A 22,229-nucleotide genomic window follows, 5' to 3' on the forward strand; every position below is an offset into this window, starting at 1 on the left:
CCCAGGTGGCCCAGATTTCCGGAGCCCTCCACTACGGCGCCTCTCATAGCCTTAGTCGCTTTGGGACATTAAACCCCTTTAACCAACCAACCAACTAAAGTAATCACAAAAGACGCAAGTTGTGTCCGGAGAAGATTCAAAATCGACGCCTACCTCCACATTCAGCATCTCAATCTGCCTTCTGCTTTGAAAAGGACGACCACCAGGGGCTACGCGGCAACCTAGACTTCATCGCGAGCTTCAGGCCGAAGTAACTTTGATTGCGATTCCCTTGAAGAAACCACCAGGCTGGAGTGGAATCAATTTTAGAGAATAATTCTTTCGGAAAATTTCTTGTTGGTAATCTTTGAAAAAAAGTTCCGCCTGAGAGTGGCGTCGCGGTGCCTCAGTGGCTATGGTGCTCGGCTGCTGGCCCGAAAGAGGTGGGTTCGATCCCGGCCGCGGCGGCCGAATTTCTTTGGAGGAGAAATTCGAGGCCCGTGTACTGTGCGATGTCAGTGCACGTTAAAGAACCCCAGGTGGTCGAAATTTCCGGAGCCCTCCACTACGGCGTCTCTCATAGCCTTAGTCGCTTTGGGACGTTAAACCCCATAAACCAAACCAACCCTGAGAGTGGCGTGAAATAAACAAAACACTAGCGACTTTCTTGCTTGCGCTAAAATCAAGCACTGAAGGAAGGCATTCATTGCGTATAAAAGAAAAGTTTATTGCTGTGTGAATTAGCGGCGCCGAAGTTGCATTATCGCCGCACCCCTATGGTGGCTACGCCGAAGGCACTCCATTTGGTTGGCGTGCATCATCTACCATCGACTACGATGGGTGAGAAGTGATGGCGTAGACCATTTCTCTAATGTAGGGTGGTAAGGGGCTTAAATCCAGCCGCGCATCAATCACTGCAAGCAAGCACAGGTTCTTCAGTGTCGGTGCCAAGTGCAACACATTGAGATCCGTCAGCGGACTTCGCACCTCAACAATCTGCCCCTCATCCTGGTCTGGTGCCGGCCCAAAGCCACCGAAGATAAACACTCTTTCACCCATCACTGAGCAGCCATGCCAGTACCTGGAAGATGGTGGTGAGCCATAGGGCTTCACTTCGGTCCAGCGCGATGTCGCGGCGCCGTACATGTGCACATCTGCTAAGTAGGTCTTCAGCACATCGCTGTACCCTCCGAAAATGTACAGCTCTTCGTTGAACTCGCAAGCTGAATGTCCTCGCCGGTACACAAGGGGAACGCCTTGTACCTGTGGGCGCACCCAGGAAATGGTTGTGGTTTCAAAATAGTATAGGATGAGGGAACGGTCTGCTGGGCTGCCGCCGAACACATACATGCGAGTTCCGATGGCAGACACAGAGTGGCAGGGACGTAGAACCGGAGCCTCTCCGCTGGTGGGGAGACGATGCCACTCTAGGGTATCCAAGTTAAGGACCTGCATATATGGCGATGGATCCCATTCACTGAAGATATATTTGCGGTGACCCACAACACAAGCTGTGCTGCCGTACATCGATGATTGTACCTCACCGAACACCGCCTTACGGCTGCATGCCATCGTGTTTGGGTCGAAGCGATAAAGAACACTTGGAAATGGCCAGTAGTGCGGCCCGCCCCACAGATCCGCGCAGTGGCCGTACGCTACAACTGTAGGGAGGGAAATGGAAATTGGCCCGGCGTCGGGAAGTAGCGTCTGCACCACATCCCACCGCAGCGATGCGGGGTCGAAGATGAACACGTGGACCAAGTTCCATGCCGCGTGGTAACTGTCGAAAGAGTAAACCTTGCCGTTGATGTGTACAGCCCTGTGGGTGACATGCTCTGGAACGCCGTTTAGCCGCACCGTCCATATCCTGCAGAGACACCTGCTTCTGTAAGAAACAAGGGCCGGTCATTCCAGTGATGGTGGCGGCATCATGCGGCTTTTTTCTCAAGCAGCGATATGGTGATCGGATTACCAAGATTAAAAGCGCTAAAACTCGTTATAAAGTGCACATAAGTGGTCAGGAGGGCTCTCCCATTAGGGGTTTGTTTCAGAGCGAATTACTTTTTTGATGCCACGAGATATGTCGTTAACGCTTTCCAATCGAGAATTTTGTTTAGTTGATTGGTCATGCCAGTCGCTTTGATAGGGATTGAATATCTAGCGGCCTTAAAAAGAAACGTGAGATATATATTGCTTAAATCCCGAGGTACTTTTTTCTTTCGTTTCGCGCACGTTTTGTTGCTGCCTAATAATCTAGCAGGTGCTTGGTATAGGTGTCATGCAGCTCTGGTCTATTCACATCGCGAGCAACACCCACTTTGTTCAACCTTGCCGCGATGGTGAAAATGTGCTGTGAATCGTTCGCATTTCACATTTTGATTTCCTGCTCGGGCAAGAAATGCCTAAGGGGCCTGAATACCTGCAGCTGTTTCTGGTGAAATAGAAAATGGTGATTTGGTCACTTTGCCTTCTATATATACCTCTAAATACGTGGTTTTGGGGAAAGGAAGTGGTGTTATATCTGTCTCACATATCTCGGTGGAAGCCCCAACCGCACCGTGAGGGAAAGGACGAAGGCGGCAGTGAAAGAAGAAAGAGAGAACGAGAGGCCGTAGTGGAGGGCTCCCGATTAATTTTTACCACCCGAGGACCTTTAACGTGCATTTACATCGCACAGCACACGGTCTCCTTTTGTGTTTTCCCTTCATCGAAGCGCATGCCGCTGCGGCTGGGTTCGAACCCGGTTACTGCTGCTGAGTAGCCGAGCACGCCAACGTCTGAGCCACCACGGTCGGTATCTACCGGTTGTGGGAAAAGTGTTACGAGCGCTGCGCCGCAGGTGGAAGTTCATCAGCGCGAAAGTGTGTTGCAGTTTAACAAGAGACGTGATCGGTTGCGGCGATAGCATCGCGCCCGCGTGCAGTGGCCAGCGAAGCTGACCTGTTTGCTCCGCCGCCGGTTTGAAACGCCGTCGTGGCAATTAATCTATTCAACCCATACGCAGTAACGGTGTTCGATAAATTGGTTTGGTTTATGGGGTTCAACGTCCCAAAGCGACTAAGGCTATGAGAGACGCCGTAGTGGAGGGCTCTGAAATTTCGACCACCTGGGGTTCTTTAACGTGCACTGACATCGCACAGTACACGGGCCTCTTGAATTTCTCCTCCGAAGAAATTCAACCGCAGCGGCCGGGATCGAACCCGCGTCTTTCGGGTCAGCAGCCGAGCACCATAACCACTGAGCCACCGCGGCGGCGGTGTTCGATAAATTATGTTGGTTTTACCCTTCCAGTACTCCGGGAATGGACAACGGAATAGACGCTTCATTTGCAAACACCGCTCGCCTCTCTTTTTTGAACTACCGGGCATAATTTCTTTAGTTATTGAGCAGCAGAAAGAAGAACGTTAACACTGCATCTGACTCCCTTCTATCGACCCCGGTGTCCTCGTCGGCGTTGTGAGCGAGAAATCACGGGCATGCCTCTGGCAGGTGGTTCCCAGAGAGCAACCTAGGAGGCGGATGGGCCGCCTTGGTCACGTGTCCTTTCTTGCGTCATCAAAACCTTCCCACCGGATAGTGAGGAAACTGCACACTGTGGTAGTTAAATTAATGATTGGTAGCTCTGGCAGAGCAACCTGGGTCCCACAAGGCCCATCGCTTAACCACTGCACCAGTGCGACAGGAGGGGCATGAGGACTCCCAAGGATCTGTGAGTGTAAAACAGTGAATGGCCTGCATATACGGGAATTAACCCATCATGCTATCACGTCGTACTCTTAAGGCGGAGTTTAAGTGTTCCCTCCAATGTTATTTTGTTTACTTAACACCATTAAAGGTAGCCGTTCGGCCGGAAACGCAGCGTCAGCATCGTTGACACTGGAAAATCCTGATTTGTCGAGAAGGTAGTGGAGTAGGAAAGTTATTTTGCTTATATTAAAAAGCAAATGGGGTCAGTCGGAATCGAAACAGCCAGTGAGGAACGTGCGTTAAGTGCGATAAAGAGAGGCCTTGTACGAGTACCTCCCACCGCACAGCAGGCAAATTACATGAGAGGACCACATAGCTATAATGAGGGTCAATAATTATCGTCACTAAGTAATGTGGACGATGATGTGCAATAAAAGAGTTTATGATTTCAACAAGTGTGTCGATGTCTGCAAAACGGTGCGCCAGGGAACACCCTAGCGACCGTATGGACACTTTTACGCTATTACGTCGTAATATTAAGGTGAACTGAAGTTTCCCACTTTTTTTCCTGTCAAGTAACAATCCTTAATCATGCCGAATATGCAATGCTAGATTAAAACTAAAGGAGCAGTTACCACCAGTAACGTGAATTGCAGCGAGGCATTCTCTAGCACGCAGATCTGAGGACTCGCGACAACGTCACTCCGTCCTGATACTGGGACCAGTGCCATGGTTATACGCGCCCTGGGCACATGCGCGTAATATGAGGGCTGCGCGGTGGCCCTGAGGCCTTGAACGGTCCAAACTCGCTTGCACAATAAAGTTTTCAATCCACCATGGGGGCGCAAGCATTTGGACGTCCGGATTTGTGGGGTCCTGTCGCGTAGCGCGTTTGAGGTCGGCTTTCCTATTGCGTTGACCCCTTTTCCAACGGCCGTATGTTACCTGGCTTTGGCCTCCCCCTGATGTCAAGTGGCCCAAGCCCGAGCCTGCCTCCTGACTCCATCCACGGCTGCCCAATGCTGATGTTAGCATTTATTTGTTACCTCAGCTGCCCGTCTATATAGGTCTTCTTAGACTCCGGGCTCGTTTTTGCAATCTTACGAGCGCCGCAAATCTTGTGTGTGCGCAGGGCCTGCAGTTCCGTGGCTTCTGAAACAAACACACAATGCCTTTGCTACTCAAGAGGTTCAATATTACTATTGCTTCACGCCATCATATCGAAGGATGCACTAGGCTGCAGCGAAGAAAAATGCGTCTCGGTGTCACACACGCATGCGCCACCGAATGCGTAGCATCCTACCTGCTCTCCTCGTGCCCCCCTTTCCTTGCACAACCCTTCTGACACGCTTTTACTCTTCTTCTTCGCGTAAGCCCAGGAACAGTTGTTATATCGTCATAACAGCAAAGGGTGCGTTAGAAGTTTTGTCACTAAAATCAACACAGGCTTGCAGACAAAAAAATAAAAACGCCTACTATACCTGTTCTTACCCAGTGCTTGCCCGAGAGCAGGAAGGAAAAACTATTCGCGCTCTTTTTTCCACCCAAAATGAACGTATACCAACTCGCCCAACTTTCCATTCTACTACAGGAAAAACTAACGCTCGGTTTCATTTCTGAGAAGATTCGTTACCACTGCACGATGTGGAACATGCTGCTGAACGACGTTCCAGAACTCGTCAACAACATGCTATCAAAAGAGTAAAAAACTGAGCTGGTTGGTTCGTACTTCTTGGTGAAAAGAGCCGAAATAACAAAATGCAGACACAGAAAGGAACACACAGAACGTAGACGAAGCTGACTGTCAACTAAAATTTTATTGGAAAACCCGCGCTTTTTGTTGCCTTGTCAAAAAGATCTTGCTTTTATCTCCCGTGGGGTTCGTTCAAGAAGGAAATTTCTTTTCTTGATAGAGAGATTGATGGTGTACTAACGCGCCGCTGTCCTGTTTCCCGTATCGCCAATGTCTCAAGGATCTCACGTATCACTTGGTCTGCATAGCTTTTCATGACTTGACCTTTATGCAACTTGGGCTCACACTTGCGCACTTTTTTGCCTTTTCTGTTTTCTTTACAATCTCTGGAATGCAGGGCTAGATTGCTGTTTGGAGCACCTGATAGCGATGATGCATGTTCTCTTATCCTATCATTAAGGCACCTTCCCCTCTGCCATATATATTGTCTGCCACAGGCCAGAGGCAGTTGACAGTCAGTTTCGTCTACGTTCTGTGTGTTCCTTTCTGTGTCTGCGTTTTGTTATTTCGGCTGTTGGTTGGTTGGTTTATGGGGTTTAACGTCCCAAAGCGACTAAGGCTATGAGAGACGCCGTAGTGGAGGGCTCCGGAAATTTCGACCACCTGGGGTTCTTTAACGTGCACTGACATCGCACAGTACACGGGCCGCGAATTTCTCCTCCAAAGAAATTCAGCCGCCGCGGCCGGGATCGAACCCGCGTCTTTCGGGCCAGCAGCCGAGCACCATAGGCACTGAGCCACCGCTGCGGCTTATTTCGGCTGTTCCCACCAAGAAACATGCAGTCGCCATCAAAGGAAAGGTCTACTCGTTCCACCCGTTCTACAACTACCACGATGACAGCGATGAAATCTTAGGCATCTGCTTAGGCCTATACATCTTCCACCCTGAAATGTGCAGGTGGGGTGTGCCGCTTTCTGTGCTGCACCCAGAAGGCGAGCCTATTAGCGTTAGCGACCACAGCGTTGTCGCCTACGGTGACTGTGCCTACATGTGGGGGAGCTCCTCGGACATAAGGTCACGGATTGGCGGTTTATACTGGTTGTATACCGTCGCTATGACATGGAGCCGCTCGGAAATGTGCGGCCAAATGCCGACACTGAGCATCTTCTTCTCTGCTTGTGTGCTGTGTCAACGGATGTACATCTTTGATTTCTTGGACCCGGAATCTTCACACCGTGTATATTATCTTGACCTTGAGAGCCTGACGTGGCATAGGGCTCCGACCAATGCAGAGGCCCCGGCTAACCGCTGCTTCCACACGGCGTCCGCAGTCGGAACCCGAATGCATGTTTGGGGTGGCCAGGCGTTGGACACAGAGGTCAACGACTTTTCAACTCTTACTGCTAGCCTCCCTCTGTGTTGAGAGGTGTGTAGCACACCGCGAGTAATGTCCTATCAATATTCAGAACTTCGAATACAAGGTTACCCTCGGCGCAGTGACATGACAATTTTGGCTATTTCGACGGGTTACATGTACTGGATCTGTTGCTTTGCCTGCGGGCTTTTCGAAAATGCACGTATTTTGGCGCGGTGTGAGCAAAATTTGTTGGGCCGTAGGTAACTGCGTTTTGGAGATTCTAAAAACTGATATGGACAATACCTAAAGTGAACACGTGCCTTTCAATTAAGAGAGACTAGCACTAAGAGATAAAAAAAATTTGGCGAGCGCTTCTCTTTGGTTAAGCCTGGTAGGTTGCGCAAGCAGGTGTTTTATACTGCATATGCAGCGCCTTAAGCGGGAGGAGCGCGGCGCGCCGTGCCAAGCGGCCGCCGTTGCTCGACGAGCCGAGTTGTAGCCCGTCTCGCGCTCCTGGCATGACGTCACGCCGTGACGTACTAGGCATGGTATGACGTCAGAGGTCATTCTAAAGGTCAAACGTTACAAGTGGCCGCCGCTACGTTAAAGGCCGTGCTTGGGAGTAGTATTGCTTTCGCAATAAAAATTGGCAGTGGTTTAGCTCTGGTTAAACCAGGTAAATTGCGTTAGGAATGGTGCGCGCGTTATTCCGGTGATTCTTCGGAGCGTTGCCTTTGGCTGGTAGCATTGCGGCTTTCCTGAGCAGTCAGGTGTTGAGATTCATCGGTGACCGATGACGTGGAAAAACTCTGCGAGGTAGAACGTTGTCGCCGAGCTGCATCCTTAGCACCACGCTTTGCAAGACGTTCTTCAAGCCGTTCTGGCGTCTCTTGTGCACGTTGCGCTTTCTCGCTTCTTCCTGTCGCTGCCACTTCTCCTTGCAGAACTGCATAGCAAAGCATTCACGCCAAGGCAAGCGTGCATTTATAGACGCTTTGCAGCGCGGGAGCATGGGCGCTGACATATTTGGTCACGTGACCATTCCGCCACGCTGCCAGGGAGTCCACAGAACGCCATCGCCCGTTCGGCTGTAGGCCTTGCTCGTCAGTTAATTCGTTTTCGAGGAAAAGAAATGTATCTCTTTCGCATATCTCGGTGGCCACCTTAACCTCCCCGTAACGAGAAGGCAGGAAGATGAGAGTGAACGAAGACAACGTATTCACAGACGCGCCTTTGTTCATGCGAAACTATCCAGCTGGCATAGCGGAGTGGTTAGCGTGCTCGTCTCGCACTCCGGAGACCGTGGTTCTATTCCCCAATTCGACCAATTTCCGGTGTTAGTTATTTATGTCGTCTGATTAGATATTAAGCTAATTGCTTCACCAATATAATTCGAATGCCATCGATGCACTCCGCGCCAATGCTGCTAACGCCGGCTTCGAAGGCCAGAAGTGGCGGACCTCTATAGTGGCGCCATCTGTCGTAGACAGAGCAAACTACTCAGCGCCGTTGCCATGCGGAGTGCCGACGGTGTTGCCATCTGGTGGAGCGCTGCTGAAGCAACGCTGTTCACGGTCAAGGTTCACGGCGAAACCTACAGTAGTATTGCTAACGCAATAAAATTAATTAGTCAATTTCAGCTATGCTCCTAGTCAATTTCAGCTATATTGGTTAGAGCATTTTAGCTGTTTTCGGACAGGCTACCGCGCTGAGAATGCTAAGCCGTAAAGACCACTCCTACTGAAAAAGGCCGGTTTTAAAAATTGCGGGATAACTTAGGTTAATCATCCGGCATACGCCTAACATGGTGATGGAACATATTCAGGAGAGTTTAACATGCCCAAAGCTTTCCTTTTTTTGTTTTTATGGGAATAAAGATTACAATTTGGATTTCGTCGCGTATGGAATTTTTTTCTTTTTTTCGGGGCCACCCACTGGATACATGGAATAAGAAGACCTGTACCCACATAGCATGTTCGGCTTTCGAGCGAAGCTATCCACGCAAGACGTTCTCCTACAGATCAAGGAAGAGGTCCTCAGTAACATCCCGTACAACGGAGAAAACAAAATTACGAGGAACTTTAGCGGCTAAAGTGGTGAAAGGCAAAAGCCTGAGTGCTGCATTCTGCTACGCGATTGTTCACTTCACATTTTGTGGGTGCATTAATTAACTGCCAATTATTGACGATTAAGCTTCGCCTTTAGGAGTGAAACGCGACAGCGTGTTGTAGCGCTGCCACGGAGTCCAAGGAATGCCACCACCCGTTCGGCCCGACGCGTTGCCCTTTGAACGCAACGCTTTTTGAGGAAAGGAAATCGGGTTGTAATTCTCTGTCATCTCGGTGGACACCTGAGCCGCACCATACAGGAAGGGAGGATGTGTGAGTGAAAGAAGAAAGAGGGGTCGTAATGAAGAAAATGAAGATTGTATTTGAGGAAAGGAAATTACGCATTAACTGTCTCACAAATCTCAGTAGGCACTAGTCGAAAATTGTATTTGAGGAAAGGAAGTTGCGCAGTAACTGTCTCACATATTTCGGTGGACACCCGTCAAAATTCGCGCGCGGTGACGTCACGACAACTTGGACCAATGTGAAACGCGGACAAATACGCCTTGGTCGTCGGTAAATTGGTTTTCGAGGAAAGGAAATGTATCTCTCTCTCATATCTCGGTGGACACCTAAACCTTGCCGTAACGGGAAGGGAGGAAGATGGGAGTGAACGAAGACATCGTATTCACTAGACGCATCTTTGTTCCTTCCAAAGCGTCGAGATGGCATGGCGGAGTGGTAACGTGCTCGACTCGCACTCTGGAGACCAGGGTTCGATTCCCAAGCTCGGCCAGTTTGTTATGGGTTTTATTTATTTATCTGGTCTGACTAGAAAGGTTAGACTAATTGGTTAAGTAAGCAATTAACTAAACTCAGTCAAACTTAGTTGGAGCATCACTATACGGTCCCTTTAATTGGTTGCATGGTAGCCAAAGTACAATTGGCCCCGTTTGAAATTCGCGCACTGTGACGTCACGACCGTTTCGACCAATTGAAAAGCGTGACATTTCAGTCGACAGCTCCTGCTTACAACGATGAGGCATTAAAGGCTTCCGCCTTAATAATCCTGGCGGAGGACGTCAAAGGGGCCTTCGACAACGTAAGCCACGAAGCCATCATGAAGGAGCTAAACGACCTCAACAGCGGTGACAGAATGCACAGCTGTGTTAAGGCCTTTCTATCCAACCGCACGGCTACGGTGAGACTGGGCGACCTACGCAGCGTCAAGTTCCATACCCCCAACAAAGGAACGCCGCAGGGATCGGTCATCTCACCCATACTTTTTAACATCGCTATTATCGGGCTGGCCCGCAGGCTTGAAAAAATCGAAGGCATCCAACACGCCATCTACGCCGACGACATCACAGTCTGGACCAACCAGGGCTCGCTCAGCGATAAGGAAGAATGCTTGCAGGTGGCTGCCACATGCGTGGAAAAATACGTCAGAGAAAGAGGCCTCACCTGCTCAACGGAGAAGTCCGAACTTCTGACAGTAAGGAGAGGAAAGAAGACGGAGGAAAGCCTCAATGTCATCCTCGAGGGACAGAGGATACCGGAGAAAGACCAGATCAGGATCTTAGGGATGTGGGTGCAGAGCAACCAGAGGTGCTCTCACACACTCAGCCGCCTCAAACAAGCAACAGCGCAAGTCGAAAGAATGATAACCCGAGTCTGGCAAAAGAGAAGCGCCATGAAGCCTCGTGATAAGCCGAGTCACGTACTCCCTTCCATACCACAACGCCAACAAGGGTGAAAGGAATCAAGCAGACACCCTCATAAGAAAAGCGTACAAGAAAGCTCTCCATCTCCCATCCAATACAGCAACGAAGAAGCTGCTCAGCCTCGGGGTTCACAACACCTTCGAAGAGCTCAGGGAAGCACAACTGGCAACGCAGCGATAGAGACTCCAGCAGACTCTCGCTGGCAGAGCGGTCCTATTAAAATTAGGGTATCCAGAAATTAAAAGGCTAGAACGAAAAACTGCGAGCATACCAGACGATATCCGCTGCACGCTTACGGTAAGCTCGCTGCCAAAAAACATAGATCCGAACCTGCACGAAGCCAGGCGAAACGCGCGAGCAAAATATATAGAAAAGTATCTGTAAGGTAAGGCGAATACGGTATACACCGACGCCGCGCAATACCCCTACAAAAGGGGGAAGATAAAGCAGAAAGCAGTAGCTGTAGTGATAAATTTGGACTATAAGGAAATACCTTGCGCATCGGCAAGGGATTGCACGATAACCGAAGGAGAAGAAATGGCTGTTGCTCTAGCCGCCGTGGAGGGATATCGCGCAAACAGACCCCTGGTAATACTCATAGACTCCAAAGAGGCATGCCGTAACTATATGAATGGCAGAATCAGTCGGAAAGCACTTCGCATTCTCCTTCGCGCAGACTTTCTCAAAGAACCAGTCACACACACTATTTTCTGGATACCGGAACACACTAGAATCGAGGGCAACCAGAGGGCCGACGAAGTAGCTCGCGAGCACACGAACCGATCGAGCGCTTCAACACGCGGCTCATGAGGAGTTCCCCGGGTAGTCCCTGAGTATTCGGAGATATTGAATTATTACAGAGGAATGAGGGCAAAGTATCCTCCCCCACAAAACCTTTTAAATCAACAAGAAGCAGTATACTGGCGGCAACTGCAAACGGGAACCTTTGCGAACTTACATATATTAAGCAAAATGTACCCGGATCAGTACAGGGACATATGGCCATGGTGTGGGGCCAAATCCACCGTATATCATATCACGTGGGAATGCAAAAGAAACGAGGCTTTCCATAGATTACAAAATCCGAGTGCGGAACAGTGGGAGAGTTTGCTCTCCAGCGCCAACCCGGTTCTCCAGAGAGAACTGGTCATCCATGCCCAGCGAGCAGCCAAGCTCTGCGGTGCCCTGGAATAGGGGCGCCGACCTCTGTCGACCGTAATAACTTCCAAAATAGAGCAAATAAAGTTTATCCTATCCTATCTTTATTTCGAATTCACTCATACAGAACAGAAGAAACTCAACAGACTTGACTCCAACATCATTACAAAGTAATTTGGATTGCAGGTAGATGGTTTCGCGTCAAAACAAAAACCCCAGTTGAAAGTAAAGGTGGTAATGGGTGCCGATTTTGGGCTTCGCCTGGAATTGTGGGCATGGTAGAAAAGTTATTTCTTGACACTCTCCAATGAAAAAAAAAATATATTTTATTCCTGCGTAGCTTCTGGAAGTAACTCATTGCCCATACGTTATTATTTTATCGTTTCAACAGGTTTTAATCCAGAAATGCATTTAACAATTGCTTTTGCTAATTGAAAGTTTTGTTTTTCAAATTGCGCAATGCTGATGAACGCCCTGGCAAGACGGCTGCAAGAAAAGCTTGACAAGGCCAGGACACTAGCGAATGGCAGAACAAGAGTGCATAGATGAGACTGAATAGCATGCAAATTAACATTATAAATATTATACGCATTGGCACCCGAAAGAAAAGGAAAAGCAGAACCTGTTTATAAATGCATTAAACCTGTTTTATAAACACTTTTATAAAGAGGTGCGCCTCAGTAGTGAATGTCAAATAAATAAACTAATGTGAAATAAATAATGCACAATATATAGCAGCGACTCTATATGAATACATAATATTCCATTGTCTGCATTCGTACAAAATACTGCCTCCAACGTCTTTAAAGTGAGTATTTCGGCATAAGGTAGTTAAAAAAATGACTTGGAGGGAAAAGAAACAGCAATGAAGCTGCATCCATGTCGCGGTGCGGAGTCGAGCAGACTAACGTTCTGCAGGCAATATGATCCATTTGTTAACCGTTATTGATGTTACAGTTGAACATGTCATGTAGCGCTCTAGGAGATTACGTACTGCAGTACAGGCGGCAACTATCTAATTTATTTAATATATCTGCTGCGTTATGCGCCACCGACTGTCTAAATCAAGTCGTGCGATGACGTTGCATTACCAACTTCACATAAATTGGAGTCTGACGCGTATTATTTCTTTCTGCCAGGCCTGACAGGTTATTGAAAATGTTTCGTAGTTGCCTTTCCTCCATATTAGCCGGTAGAGCAGAAGTTATTTGTAAAGACGTTCGATATTTTTGTTCTGTGTGAAAGAACAGTTCTTTAGCTGGGTGCATGTTGACACCTTGGAAGTAGAGCGAACTGCTTTTAACGCTGTAGTGGTAAGGGTACCGTTCAACGGAGAACTCCGCGTAGTTGGCGTCTTCACTGGTGTGCTCGGAAAACCGGATTGGTCGAGAGGGTGCTGACGTCACACGTGGAGCCGTGGAATGAAAAGTGATAAAAACTGCAAAACTAATGAATAGAAGGTGGAAACATGATTGGAATGTCATTGGACGTCTAAGTATATAAAGCAATTCAGTTGCGCAGAAGCAAATTTTGGAGCAATTAGTCGTGAATCGAACGCTTCACCTGTCAGTTACGAGTTTTGGCATGCCGACCGTAGGCCAGGCAGGCTTTTTTTTCTCTAACAAGATACCTGCCACCAATCTGGAAATAAATAATCTATGTATAAATTATTTACAAATAACTCACCTAGCGGCTGCCCAACACTACCATGAAAGAAGACAACACAACTAAAAGGGCTAGGCAGACTTTTGAAGGAAAAAAAAACATAGGCAAGACATGTCCCTTTTCTTCAACATGGTATTTATTACATTCATGCAATGTTCTACGTATATGAACTGTGTGCCAACCTTTAGAAAAAAATGTTGGATTAGCACGACGCGTTCAAGTCACAAAAGATTGGCAGAGAAACTATGGAGAGCACATGACTAATGCATCATAATACGACACAGCTAAACAACGAAGCAACAGAAAAAAAAATGCAATGAACAGCCCATCAGTAAGAGTGAGTGCCATTCGGGTCTGAACACATTGTGGGCTTAGACACTATTAAAGTGAACAATGGTCATTCCAAAGCCGCTTGTGCAGAAACAAGATTCACAATGTCAGTTTATAAAGAGCGCTTCGCAGAAGCCGGGTAGTACAATTAAAAAGAATGAAGGGTCATTAGCAAATCAAAGTGCAGTGTGATATCGTACAGGATGCGGTGTCTAAACTTCTTTTGCAATGTCGGTTGCATGATATCCCAGAAGAGTACTGAGCCTTTTCGATTGATGAAGCAATGCTCAATTTTTTCTGGAGCGTCGCAAATGGAGGGGGGGGGGGTTGCTTTACAGTGACGGGAATTCACCCTTGACACAAAAGTTTTCCTTTCCCCTAATCACGTTTTAGCGGGTAATGTGTCAGTGTGTACACGGCGAGAGAGGGATTTCACGTACTCTTTTTTTGTATACCATGTCCCGTTAATTAAATACGTAGCGCATTACATGGGCGGAGAAAATAGCCTACAGACTAAATCCTTCTACAACCATTTTCTAGATACTGAAAACCGCAAATCAGGGGAAGTACGAACAAGTCGGAAACGAACAGTAAAATACACCTCATGCATTAAGCCTGAGAAAAAGGGGTTATCAGAAATATCTGATGACGCAGTAATGTTCGGTAAAACATAAACTACCTCGACTTGGAATAACGCATGCACTATTGCACGTGTAATGTCTAGGAAAATCATAAAACGTGAAACTGCCTATCCCATATACAGGAGAATACACGAAGGCCGCCTGCGTTTACAGACCAGAACTGGTAATCAGATGACAAAGGTTCAAAATATGAATCTCACATAAAAATAGCGAAAATTTTTGAAAACCTGGATAAAAAGTACTGCGCAATTAATATCTTGGAGTACATAAGGAATTTTAGGGCGAGAGACAGTTTTCAGGCGGTCGCCGTGCCAGAAATCGAGATACCGTAAGGGACACGTGTCTGAGAATAGGGCTGAAGAGTTTGCACGCAGTCTTTTCAAATAATGAGCCCTCTTATTACGATCACTCAAAGAGACGCCAAGGTGCCTGAGTGGCCTGGGTGTCCAAGCCACACCAGCATATTCAGCCATAAAACGCGATATATGAGATATGAAAATGGAAACAAGCAACATGGGTGGGTAATAACAAAGAACACTTGGATGGGCGAAAAGAAGAAACATGGAAAAGGAGTAAAAACATAGACTGAAATAGTTACAGATAGGCACGGCGAAAAAAAAAACCGTGCAAAGCAGCGAAAAGGTCTGCAATCTGATTGCAAGGCAAAAGAATTTTTTCGGCAAAAGCGAAATAGACGGCGTATTGACATACTTGTCACTAGTATTAATATCGTGAAACACTTCCACCCTCTTTTGTATTTTGTTTAGTTCTGAACAAAAGGTCATGTTTCCAAATGCATGTTTACAAGGAACATTTTCTTCCTTACATTTTAGTCGCTTACAAAGCTGTGCTAAGTGGCCTCTTGGATTATTTCCTCTTTGCAGCCTGTGTTCACATGCCCCTTCATTGAAACATGCATCGGTCAGTCCAATGTAGAATCTGTCAGAAGTGAGGGGAACTTTCTGCGCAACTCTTGAAACACACTTGCGAACTTCTTATCGTGCTTCTTGGTACACATCGGGATATTCTTCTTTACATTAATCACAAACGGGCACCTACTACGAAGTTTACACAGCAAGAGAAAACAATCTCGACCGTTTGAAGGCTTGCCACTTTTGTGATGGTACGTGAAACGCGACAAATGTAGGGCACAAGCTCCACCGCTTCTTTCTTGACGGTCTCTTTCTGCTCGGTAGCGGGACAGAAGGGCTACAGTTGCTGATTGTATTTTTTTTCTTTAGTATGATCACAAGAATTTTTCCAAGGCGTTTCTGGCCATGTTTTTTTTATTCTGTTTTTTCCTTTCGCCCATACACCCGCTTTATGTTGTTACATTCCCATCATACTTGTTTCCATTTTCACATGTCATATAGTGTTTTAGTCCTGCATCGCCTCCTTTACTCCGGTTGATCGTCGTTTCTAATTCGGCCATCCACGTAGGCCACCACGATTTATTCTCGCACCTTCGCCTTTACTGTTGATTGCGATGAATTTTTATGGCTCTAGGTTATCTGTGGCTAAATAGGGTCATGACACAAAGTTCCTTTGTCTATTCAAGTTGGTGTCACAGACACATCTTCCGAACATTTCACACCAGCCATCGTGGGATGGCTTGTCGAGAATGTACCTAGCGTGCGCAGTGCACTGAAGCGCTCTCGCATCAGTATAAATAAGCTGCAAGGAAGCTTCAGATACAGTCCAGCATGCTGTAGACTGCCTTCAATATGATCAGCACCAAATACGATCAGTTACACAAGCTTTGACGCATTCTATCAGCTCAGGTTGAAAACATGGATACCGATTGGATGCTTCCAGATTGAAACTAGAATGCATATAGGAAAAAGAGAACCATAACTAGCAGGCTATAAAATCTGTGAACCTTTAAAGCAGCGTCAAAGTGAAAGCAGACATGCGGAAATAAGTGATAACTGTTTGGTTTCTCAAGTCATCGCAAAAGATGCAAGTTGTTTCCGGACAAGAGCTGGAATCGACGCCTACCTCCACATATCTCAATCTAAGATCTGCTTTGAAAAGTATCACCAGCAGTGGCTACGCGATAACCTAGAATTTATCACGGGCTTCATACCGAAGTAGTGTTAATTCGACTTGCTTAAGAAACCACCGGGCGGGAGGTGAATCGATTTCAGTGAATAACTCTTCGGTCAGAAAATTTGTTCGCTTTATTTTTTACGAAAACGTGGCGGCCCAGAGCGAAATGAATATAAACAAAACACTAGCGACTTTCTTGCTTGCGCGAAAATAGAGCACTGAAGGAAGGCGCTCTTTGCGTATAAAAGAAGTGCTCATTTCTGTGTCAAGCAGCTGCGCCGAAGTTGCATCATCACCGTACCAGCAAGCTGGCTTCGCCCAAGGCACTCAATCTGCTTGAGATGAGGCATCTACCACCGACTACGATGGGTGAGAAGTGATACCGTAGACCATTTCTCTAATGAAGGGTGGTAAGGGGCGTAGATCCAGCCATGCATCAATTACTGCAAGTAAGCACAGGTTCTGCAGTGTCGGTGCCAAGTGCAACACGTGGAGATCCGTCAGCGCCCTTCGCTCCTCAGCAACCTGCCCCTCATCCTGGTTGGGTGCCGGCCCAAAGCCGCCGAAGATAAACACTCTTTCACCCATCACTGAGCAGCCATGCCAGTACCTGGGAGATGGTGGTGAGCCATAGGACTTCACTTCGGTCCAACGCGATGTCACGGGGTCGTACTTGTGCATATCTACTAAGAAGGTCATCAGCAGATCCCTGTACCCTCCGAAAATGTACAGCTGTTCGTTGAGCACGAAGGCTGAATGTCCTAGACGATTCACAGGGAGAACGCCTTGAACCTCTGGGCGCACCCAAGAAGAGGTGGTAGTTTCAAAATAGTATAGGATGAGGGAACGGGCTGTTGGGCTGCTGCCGAACACATACATGCAGGTCCCAACGGCAGACGCAGTATGGCCGGCATGAAGAACCGGAGCCTCTCCGCTGGTGGGGACACGATGCCACCGTAAGGTATCCAAGTCAAGGACCCGCATATATGGCGAAGGATCCCAGTCACTGAAGATATATTTGAGGTGACCCAGAACACAAGCTGTGCTGCCGTACATCGATGATTGTACCTCACCGAACACCGCCATACGGCTGCATGCCATCGTGTTTGGGTCGAAGCGATAAAGAACACTTGGAAATGGCCAGTAGGGCGGACCGCCCAACAGATACGCGCAGTAGCCGTACGCTACAACTGTGGGGAGGGAAATGGTAATCGGCCCGGCGTCGGGAACTTGCGTCTGCACCACATCACACCGGTGCGACGCGGGGTCGAAGATGAACACGTGGACCAAGTTCGATGCCGTGTGGCAACTGTCGAACGAGTAAACCTTGCCGTTGATGCGTACAGCCCTGTCGGTGACATGCTCTGGAACGCCGTTTAGCTGCACCGTCCACATCCTGCAGAGACACCTGCTTCAATAAGAAACAAGGGCCGGTCATTCCAGCGATGGTGGCGGCATCATGCGGCTTTTTTCTGAAGCAGCGATATTTTGAGCAGTATTCGCGGAGTGAGCGGACATAGTGCGTCGAAGGGTGACTATTTCCGTTAGATTTTGGAATATGGTTGTCATTTTATGACACTCACACGAATGACTGTTCGAAAAAAGGCATGTACTCTTACTGTTACCAAAAGCCGTTACAAAGTGCGCATAAGTGGTCAGGAGGGCTCTTGTGCCATCACGGGTTTGTTTGAGAGCGAGTTACTTTTTGACGCGACGAGATATGTGGTTAACGCTTTCCAATCGAAAATTTTGTTTAGTTGATCGGTCATGCCAGTCGCATTGCTAGGGATTGAATATCTGGCGGCCTTAAAAAAAACGTAAAAAATATATTGCTTAAATCCTGCGGCACTTTTTTCTTTCGTTTCGCGCATGTTTTGTTGCCGCCTTATCGTCTAGCAGGTGCTTGGTATAGGTCTCATGCAGCTCTGGTCTATCCACATCGCGAGCAACAACCACTTTGTTCAACCTTGCCGATATGGTGGAAATGTGGTGTAAATCGTTGGCATTTCGCATTTTCATTTCCTGTTCTGGTAAGAAATGCCTAAGGGGCCTGACTACCTGCCTTAATATAAGGGGCCTGAATATTTCTGGTGAAATATTAACTTGTGATTTGGTCACTGTGCCTTCTATATATACCTCTAAATATGTGGTTTTGAGGAAAGGAAGTGGTGTTATATCTGTCTAGCATATCTCGGTGGAAGCCCCATCCGCACCGTCAGGGAAGGAAGGAAGGTGGGAGTGAAAGGTGAAAGAGAGAAAGAGAGGCCGTAGTGGAGGGCTTCCGATTAATTTTTACAACCCGGGGATCCTTAACGTGTATTTACATCGCACAGTACACGGGCTAATTTTGTGTTTTCTCTTTATCGAAGCGCAGGCTGCCGCGGCGGGGTTCGAACCCGGTTACTGCTGCTGAGTAGCCGAGCACGCTATCCTCTGAGCCACCGCGGCAGTAACTACCGGTTGTGTGAAACGTGTTACGAGCGGAGCGCGGCGGGTGGAAGTTGTTGAAGAGGCGATTTGCAACGCACAGCGCGAAAGTTTGTTGCAGTTTAAATCGAAACGTCATCGGTTGCGTTGATAGCATCACACCCTCGTGCAGTCGCCAGCGAAGCTGACCTGTTTGCTCCGCCGCGGGTTTGAAACGTCGTCGTGGCAATATTAATCTATTGAACTCATGCGCGGGAACGGTGTCCGATAAATTACGTTGGTTTTACCCTTCCGGCACTGTGTGAATTGACACTGGAATAGACGCTTCATTTGCAAACGCCGCTCGCCTATCTTTTTTGAACTACCGGGAATAATTTCTTTAGTTATTGAGCAGCAGAAAGAAGTACGTTAACACTGTGTATCACTGCCTTCTATCGGCTTGATGGCGCTGGTTTAACGCGACAGTGTTAAAGGCCCCGGTGTCCTCGTCGGCGTTGTGAGCGAGAAATCACGGGCATGGCTCTGGCAGGTGGTTGGTTCCCAGAGAGAAACCTAGGAGGCGGATGGGCCGCCTTGGTCACGTGTCCTTGCTACGTCATCACAACCAACCCACCGGATAGTGAGCAAACTCCACACTGCGGCAGTTAAATAAATGATTGGTAGCTCTGAAGGAGCAACCTGGGTCCCACATGACCCATCGCTTAACCCCTGCACCAGTGCGAGAGGTGGGGTGTGAGGACACCCAAAGAATCTATCAGTGTAAAATAGTGAATGGCCTGCATATACGGGAATTAACCCATTATGCTATCACGTCGTACTCTTAATGCGGAGTTTAAGTGTGCCCGCCAATTTTATTTTCTTTTACGCGACCGCATTAAAATGTCCTGTTCGGCAGGAAACCCATCGTCAGAATCGTTGACACAATGGAAAATCCTGATTGGTCGAGAAGGTAGTGGCGTAGGAAAGCAACTTTGCTGATATTAAAAAGAAACTGTGGTCAGTCGAAATTGAAACCGCCACTGAGGAACGTGCGTTAAGTGGGATATATAGAGGCCTTGTACGAGTACCGCCAACCCCCCAGCAGGCAAATTACATTAGAGGACCACACATGTAATGAGGGTCACTAATTATCGTCACTAAATAATGTTGAAGATGATGTGCAATAAAACAGTTTTGATTTCAACTAGTTTGTCGATGTCTGCAAAACAGTGCGCCAGGGGACACCCTAGCGACCGTACGGACCCTTTAACGCTATCACGTCGTACTCTCACAGGGAACTGAACCTTCCCATTTTTTTCTTGTCAAGTAAGAATCTTTAATCACGTCGGAATCACCATCCAGCATTAAAACTAACGAAGCAGTTACCACCAGTAACGGGAATGGCAGCGTCAAATTGGCTTGCCCGCAGAGCTGTGGACTCGCGTCTACGTCATTCTGCCCAGATGTCTGGGGCGCAAGCATTTTTGTACCTCGGGACGTGAGCGATCTTGTCGTGTAGAGCGTTTGATGTCGCCTTTTCTAGCGCGTTGATCTCCGTTTCGAACGGCCGCATGTTCGCGGGCTTTGGCCTCCCCTGACGTATAGCGTCCCAAGCACTTACCTGCCTCCTGGCTGAATCTACGGCTGTCTAAAGGGGATGTTCGCATTTTTTTGTGATATCAGCTGCACGTCTATATAGGTCTTCGCAGACTTTGCGCTAGCATTCGCAATCTTACGAACACCGTAAATCTTGTGTGTACGCAGGGCCTACAGTTCCGTGGCTTATGAAGCAATTCCACAAGGCGTTTGCAGTCAAGAGGCTAAATATTCCTAGCGCTTCAGGATATCACATCGAAAGATGCACTAGTCTGTAGCGAAGAAAAATATGTCGTGGTATAAAAACCGCCTGCGCCACCGATTGCATTCTGTCCTTCCTGCCCTCCTCGTGTCCCCCTTTCCCCGCAACCCTTCTTTCTCGCTTTCCCTCTCTCTTCGTCGCGTAAGCCCAGGAACAGATGCTATATCGTCATAACAGCAAAGGGTGCGTTAGAAGCTTTCTCACTGAAATAAACACAGGCTTGCGGAAAAAAAAAGAACAACGCTAACAAACCTCCTCTTACCCAGTGCTTGCCCGACGGCAAAGAGGAAAAACTGACGCCCGCTTTCATTTCTGAGAAGATTGGTTACCACTGCACGATGTGGACTGTGCGGCTACCGGGTTCCAGAACTCGTAAAACGACATGGCTGTGTCCACCAAAGGGAAGGTCTACTCGTTCGTCCCCTTCTACAACTGCCGCGATGACAGCGATGGAATCTTAGGCAGCCGATTCGGCGTTTGTATTTTTCACCCATCAACGTGCATGTGGGGTGTGCTGCTGACCGAGTTGCACTCCCAAGACGGGCCCATTAGCTGCATCGACCCCAGCATTGCCGCCTACGGCCACTGCGTCTACATGTGAAGGAGCTCCTCGGTCCTAAGGTCACGGATTGGCGGCTTATACCGATTCTATACCCTCGCTATGACATGGAGCCGCCCGGAAATGTGCGGCCAAATGCCAACACTGAGCATCTTCTCTGCTTGTGTGCTGTGTCAACGGATGTACATCTTTGATTTCATGGACCCGGAATTCTTACACCGTGTATATTATCTTGACCTTGAGAACCTGACGTGGCATAGCGCTCCGACCAGTGCAGAGCCCTCGGCTAGCCGCTGCTTTCACACGGCGTCCGCAGTCGGAACACGAAAGTATGTTTGGGGTGGCCAGGCGTTCAACACAGAGATTGAACGCCTCGCTCAAAGAAGTCTGTGTTAGCCTACGATAGCGCCCAATCCAAATTAGTAAAACGAGGAATAGTTTCTCTTTGCATTAGGTCGGGCCTAGAAAAATCTTGTCCACACAAGATAAGTGAAAGCTTCTAGTTTCAGATCGGAAGAGTTATGTCAGCTGGTTACCCATCGCAACTGGTCACCAGCGTGTCTGAAAGCCTCCTTCAAAAAATGAAGAAACCGGGCTACAAGCGTGACATTAGAAACAAACCTGGGCAGGTCATACCTTACCTGCATGGGTTTTCGCACAATTTGAGAAAATTGGCTTCCAGGCACGCAGTGCACCTGATTTTTTCAGCCCCCTGCAAACTAGCAAGTTTATCTCCGATGGTATCAGGAAAGCGGGTAAAAAAGCCCTGTACTGTCAAACATCAAACAGTGTTCACAAAATGAACCACTAATGTGGTATACGAGATCCTTTTGACGTGTGGCAGAGTGTATGTGGGGCAAACGGGACAGCCCTTACAAAAATTTTTAGTAACATTCTTTAGAAAGTCTTTCGACAATTGTTAATAGAACCTATCAACATTGAATAGAAAGTCTTTTAAACGCCTTTGTACATTGTAGTAACAACCTATCAACCGTCTTCCGACAATTGGCCACCGATATCCAAAAGACTCAAGTACATAGAAAGTCTTTATACTTCCTATCATCCCCTTATCGA

This window comes from Amblyomma mixtum, chromosome 3 (genome assembly GCF_055824585.1).
Source record: "Amblyomma mixtum isolate Tamu chromosome 3, ASM5582458v1, whole genome shotgun sequence".
Taxonomy (NCBI): Eukaryota; Metazoa; Arthropoda; class Arachnida; order Ixodida; family Ixodidae; genus Amblyomma; species Amblyomma mixtum.